Raw genomic sequence first — 6559 nt, 5'->3', positions numbered from 1 at the left:
CGTGTGCACATTTATTGCCCTGACCAGCGCCTGCTCTTTTGGAAAGTCTCGTTTATTTAATTGAATTCCCACATGTGATTGAGGCAACTCCGACCTCCGACCTCCGACTCCGTGCCATGATTGTGCCACATTAAAAGGGTAGCACAATACCTGGGCCTGGGCCTGGGCCTGGGCCTGGGCTACTGCCACACAGCCACACCATGCCACAACATCCTCCACGTGCACGTACTCATTCTCTCAGAAGCACCATGTTAAGTGCACTACTGCCGCAGAGCAGAGCAGAGCAGAGCAAAGCAGAGCAGAGCAGAGCCCTGAGAGCCCTGAGAGCACCCGAATGAAGTGAAAGTGTGCAATTGCTGAGTGGCTCAGGCTCAACCATCGAAAGGAAAAGATTATAGTGGCATCATCGACAACACACCTCTTTGGCAGTACTCCACCACGTTGAGTGCACACACATTCTCGATTCCAGGGCGACAAATTTCATCAAAAATGGGATTCAGGATTGAGGATTGAGGATTGGGGACTGGGGACTGCAGATTGTAGCATGGAAGAGTGAAACGCACTTTACCACAAATGAATCTGCTGGGCAACTAATCGAAAATCTGTGGGATTTCATGCCTCTTGTCATTAGGATCACTAAATATTTTTTGAGGAAAGTCATTTTATAAATTACTCATTTCAATTACAAATAAAACCTACTAAAAAGTTTCTGCAGAATAGTTAATTTTGTGTCGAAAAATGCTCTTGAAATGTAGGTCATTTTTGGGCCTTAGAACCGGAACCTCCCCTTAGTGACGTCTAAATTTCATCGGTGCATACTTTTCCCCAAAGTTATTGGTTTCCTATGCACTCATTTCTTCCCACTAAACACCAGGGCCACCAGGTTTCAACGATTCTCTCGGCGATGATTTTGCATTTCCGTATCCGTTTTTTCCTTCCAGAAATGCTTGGAACTGAAGTCAGGTACCTCGAGCGGGCTCAGCCGGAACTGCATATAGCGGTGGGCAAATAAGACGCATTTTTGTGTCAAGGCTTGGGCTGTGCCCGAATTGAATGGCACTTGGCGGCTGTCAATTGTCACTTCAAATATATGTGAGCATGTCGTGGTCCAGCTTCAGCTTCCAAACCACATCCGTTGGGAGTCCGATTTCCGATTCGTTCATGGCTTTATTTATTTAAATTCCGCAAGGCTTTGGGCGGAGCCCAAACCCAGTCCACATTCATTTATGGAGAATGTGATTTTTACTGGTGAATCCAAACAGGACGTACATATTGTTGTTATTGTATTTGTATTATATTAAGAAATAAATAATTAATTACACTGGGCGACAGTTATTTTGTACTTTACACGAACCAAAAATTGGATTGTGGGACCGACAGGGCTGAGTAGATCCCCAAAATCTTTTTAAGCGCGGCAAGGGCTGCGGCTCTACGTCCATACCCGACACTCAGTTGTACATCTTGGTATTGTAGAGCCTTTGGTATAATTTGTATTAGTGTCGATAGGCCGGCTGTACCTGAAGGCATTGGAATGAAAGCTGTATATAAAATAATATATAGACTTGACGATGATACCAGCTGGGAAGCTGAACAAACCAGTCTGACTGTTGCGATGGGAGGTCTTTCCTTTTCGCACTGGGAAAACTGAATAATTAATTAGATAAGTATACGGTTTCTATTGAATTTTGATACATTTTCCGCGCTTCAATCTCCTTGCGAGTCTCTGTCCCTGTGCCTTTTTTTGAAATGCAGAGCAGCGGCAGAGTTTACAAACTTCTGCAAAAGTTTTCATTCTAAATGCGCCTCGTTGCAAAATGTTGGCAACACTTTTGCTCGTTTTCTTTTTTACTGTATATACATATATACTATATATACAGTTACTGTATATGTGTACATATAGTGGATATATATTTGATGTTGCGTTTTGTTTTACACACAGGCAGAGGGAGAGAGAAAGATTAGAGAGAGTGGAGGGACTATGTTTGCTTTGTGCCTTTTGGCAGTTTACTGTTGCATTTCTTTCTTTCTTTCTTTTTTCTCAGTACAAATGTCAAATGTTTGCTTGATGCACAGTCCCTGACATACGAGTGCAGTGCCCACCATGTCGTTAGTGCCCTTCCGGATCATTCCCAGCAGTTATGGGAGGGGGATGTCCCCCTAGGAGAGCGTCCATTCGGAGCCACTGTATATGAGTACATCTATTGAAGTGGAAGTGCAAGTGGATTGCATATTGCAACATGTGTGTTTAGGTGTGTGTGTTTTTGTGGGTGTGTGGGTGTGTTGCAAGCTAATTTCATTCTGTTTCTGTGACTTCCGTGCTGTCTCCCCCCCTTCGTAGTCCTCCCAGTCCGCCCCCAATTCTTGGCTTCGTCCATTGTTTGCGGTCACTTTTTGAAATTTTTCTGTTGAGGTGCCTGCCCCAGCCTTTGGCTCCCGCTGCTGCTGCTGCTGCTGTTCTGTTGCTGTTGCAGTTGCACTTCAATATTTGCTGCTCAAACAAAAAGAGGTTTTCATTTTGTCCAAAGCTAAATGAAGGCCAGTCCGGTTCGTCCAGCAGCCAAGAACCACCAAGAACCACCAAGAAAGAATCATTTGTAGGCTCCTTTCTTGGGTTTTTGGGCACGGATTCGGGGGCATCCGATCAAAAAATTCTGTACCAAAGGGTCCTTTGGGTCCAGCCCCCAACGAAAACGGATTTTATTCTGAGAAATGGGTTACACGATGGAGATGATGGAGAGGAGCCCTTCAATGGATGTGCATCCAGAGGAAATTATTTGCGAAAATTATCGACAATTTTTGGAAATGTGGAACCAATAATTTAGTGAAGTAATTACCCAAGAAATTCTTTTAAAAACCATGGCACTTTTTGGGTCATTTTGGAGAATAATGTAGGTTTTTTACTCAACAAATTTGGATTTTAGCCCATAATAGATAGTTCCAAAACAACTTTGGGCTGCATTTTTTCTTCTTTTTTCAATATTTCATTAAGATTGGTTTGAAATTGGACTGCTACTCGTACATATATCATCCTCAATATCACATATGTAGCTGCCATTGGAAACACATGCCAAAAGAGCAGTCATTTCTCTTATTGAAGATGTTTTAACCGAATCAATACAATTTTGTGGTTCATAGATACACTCAAACATTCACTGAGGGTAACAAAGGGCTCTGGGTGCTCTGGGTGCTCTGGGTGCTCTGTGCTCGATGCTATAGAGATAGATATCCTTTCTATCTGGCTTAAACTCTTTTCGACACTTTGTCAGTTGGTGGTGCTCTGGGCTGTGGCTGTGGGCTGTGGCTGCTGTGACTGTGGCTGGTGTCCAAATATTGATTAAATGCACAAAAACCAAAGCCAACTAACCGGACTCCCCTCGCTTGGGGATGGGTTTGGGGTATGGGATGTCTAGCATAGTGACACACATAAACCGCAGGGACAGATTGCTGTTGTTGGTGTTGCTGCTGTCTGATTAGCGCCTTTGCTGCCTGTTTGTGTGGCTGTGTGCAAAATTGTTGAGCAATTAAGGTTATTGACCAACAACCCGTCGAAGGGTGCCAGTCGCCGTGGCAAAGGGACACTGACGGATGGCTGCCTTCTCGGGTGACCCAATCGCATGTACTCGTAGTCGAGGAATCAGCCAAGCGACAACAATGAAGCCCCCTGCCCATGGCCTCCATCCCCTTTCATGGCATGGCAGGGCGGAGACTACATCGACGACATTCCCTGGTCCGATCGATGCCCATCCAAACCAATCCGCCGGATGAGAGGCGTCAAACGGAAGCGGAAGCAATTGACTGAGTGACAGGCTGCTGGCTGGTCCCGGCCCCAGCCCCTGCGCCTGCCCCTGCCTCTGCCCCTGCCTCTGCTGCATCAACGCGGCGGGCGGAATGCTGATTAACATTAACTGATTTAAGGTGAACGACTAACCTAAATCCAAAGCTTCAGAAACAGAAGCAGAAACAGCAGCAGAAGCCGAGGCAGAGCCACAGCCAGAGCCAGAGCCACAGCAGCTCCAGGCGTAAGTGGAGCGGAAGCAGAGTGTTGCAAACAAGCGAAATGAGCAAGGCAAACTGCAATTATTTTTGCACATGCAACACCCACCACCGCGCACTCGGACCCAGCCCTCCACAAAAAAATAATACAGAAAGAGGGAAAAGATTTTCAAATTCAATAAAGAGATGGCACTAGTACATAGTAAATAGTACATATGTACATATGTATGTATGTAGCATGGCATCGTATAAAAAAGGGGAAATCCAGAAGGTAAAATTGGCGAAAACTCGAAAATTAAGCTGGAACCAAAAATGTGTGTAAATATTTTCCCAGCTCTGGCAGTCAATCTTTTGACGGTCTACTCTATTAACAGGGAGTTTTATTTTTTTATTTGATGTCCTGTCTGCCTGTCGCCCCTTTTCCATTGGGCACGTGACCGACCATTCGATAAACTAAAAATAAAAAAGTAGAATCCACACAAGGATTAAGGGGAGTGGCAATTAAAAAAACAAAAAAGAAGCATAACAGGGGCACATATGTGTGTGTGCGATTACAGACCAGTGCCCACGACCGCCGGAAAGTATGCAACAGCTTTGTTCGCCCCGCGCCACCTGTAATTGACTGCTTGACAACGCTGATCCACTGCTTAGCGAACCGATACACACACACTGCGTGGCGAGACACACGTGTGTACGGTACGCGCGAACACTGCTTGAGTGATGCTTGCAATTAAACTTTTCCCAAGCCAGAGGGGGGGAACCAAACAAATTAGACCCAAAGGACGACCCATTGATTAGATTCTGATTGGGATTTAAGTTCAAAATAAAATAAGGCATCAATTAAAGACAGTTCTAGGTGAAATTAAACCTTTATAGCGGTGGAAAGTGCTGCCTTAAGTTGCAGCTCAAAAACCACCATTCCTCGTACACACACATAGATAGCGCGATGGCACCACCACCACATACAGCAAAACCGCATCAAATATTAAAACCGTCGTTTGTGCAACTTTTCGAGAGAGTCTGTGGCGGCCCCTGTGGCCAACTCCAGGACAATGTCCAAAGTCGTTGTCAAAGTTTTTGGACCCCGGATCTGTGGCTACTTGCATGCATATTAATTGCAAACCTTCTGCTCTCTGCCTTCCGCCTGCTGAGTCCTCCCTGCCAGGAGTGGAGAGGAGACTGCGACTGTCCATCCACCTTAAATGTCATGTCTGCCGTTCTGGGAGCCTTTTGGAGGCTGGGGGGAAGTTTATAGTTAATTATGCAATTATGACTGTGTAATACTGTTGTCCATATCTGATTAGGTAACCATTAACTGGCCATCTCCTCCCTCCTAAAAACTTACCTTCTACCAAGCCCGAAAAAAAAACTTAAGATTATACGAGAACAGAACATACTACTACGTATATGGGGATCTGTGCTATGAGCGTTTAGCTGTCAGTAAACTTAGTTTATGTTTTATTTCATTTTCATTTTAATTCACGCTTTTAATTATGCTCCAAGGTACGAAATACATTGAACTATTTGTTTGTCGGTTCATCGGTTCTCTTATGCTTTTATGCTTTTATTCTTTTATGTTTTTTTTTGCTTAATGTGGATCTTACATGAGAGACAAACGTTGGGATCGATACAATATAATGCAATACAATACAATACAATAGAATGCAATCTATGGGAGGGAATACTCGAATACTGTGGAAATGAAACCAAATTCCATTTTGTATGCCTCAAAAAAACCTCAAAAACGAAGGGAACTTTTGGGGCCCGACTCTTTTCTGCACTCAGTTTTCTATCGATATTGATCGTGATACCTAAACTAGCTAACAAAATCACTATTTTGTTACCAACAACAACAAGGGGGCGGGGCACATCAGCTACACTACAAAAATATAACGAGGCACACGTGGCTCGACATCAAGATACCGACAGATACTTGGATACTTGGACAGACGTTTCTGATATATTCCAGCTTATCAGGAATAAGTATACATTCTTTCGGTCTTTGAGTAGCGAATATACTCGTAAACAGTACTATATATGTATTTCTCTTAGCTTTTTTTGCTGCCAGTTTTTCTCTATTCTTTAATTTATAGGGTGGTGGGACGACTAGTGATATGAGGAATATATGTGTATGTATGTTAGGGATTGAGGCATTTTCATGCAGCACCAACAGAACTCTGACCTACATGACCAACCACGGGCAAGAACTGTTCTAAGGCTAGGGGATCTCCCTTGATCTCTCTTTCTGCAGCACCTCGTATGACAATTTAGGCGGGAACTGGATGACAAGTGTTTCGAATGGAATTCTATACTGGATGGGGTAGGTAGGGTAAACATCATTCTTATAGATACGCATTCATAAATGTATCTGCATCTGTATCTGCATCTGTGTGTATTTTCTATAGTTAGTATGTATGTATGTTTTTTTGTATTTTGTATATTGTACACTTAACATTTTGTATTTTTTCATTTTTCAATTGTTTTGTAACCATTGTTTTGTTGTTTTAGTAATCTCTTAACTTTAGGGTAATAAAAAAATACATTTCTTCTTCTATTTAGTTAATAA

This window comes from Drosophila persimilis, unplaced genomic scaffold (assembly GCF_003286085.1).
Source record: "Drosophila persimilis strain 14011-0111.01,24,50 unplaced genomic scaffold, DperRS2 tig00000653-arrow-arrow-pilon, whole genome shotgun sequence".
NCBI classification, from domain to species: Eukaryota; Metazoa; Arthropoda; class Insecta; order Diptera; family Drosophilidae; genus Drosophila; species Drosophila persimilis.
This window is presented reverse-complemented; position numbering follows the sequence as displayed.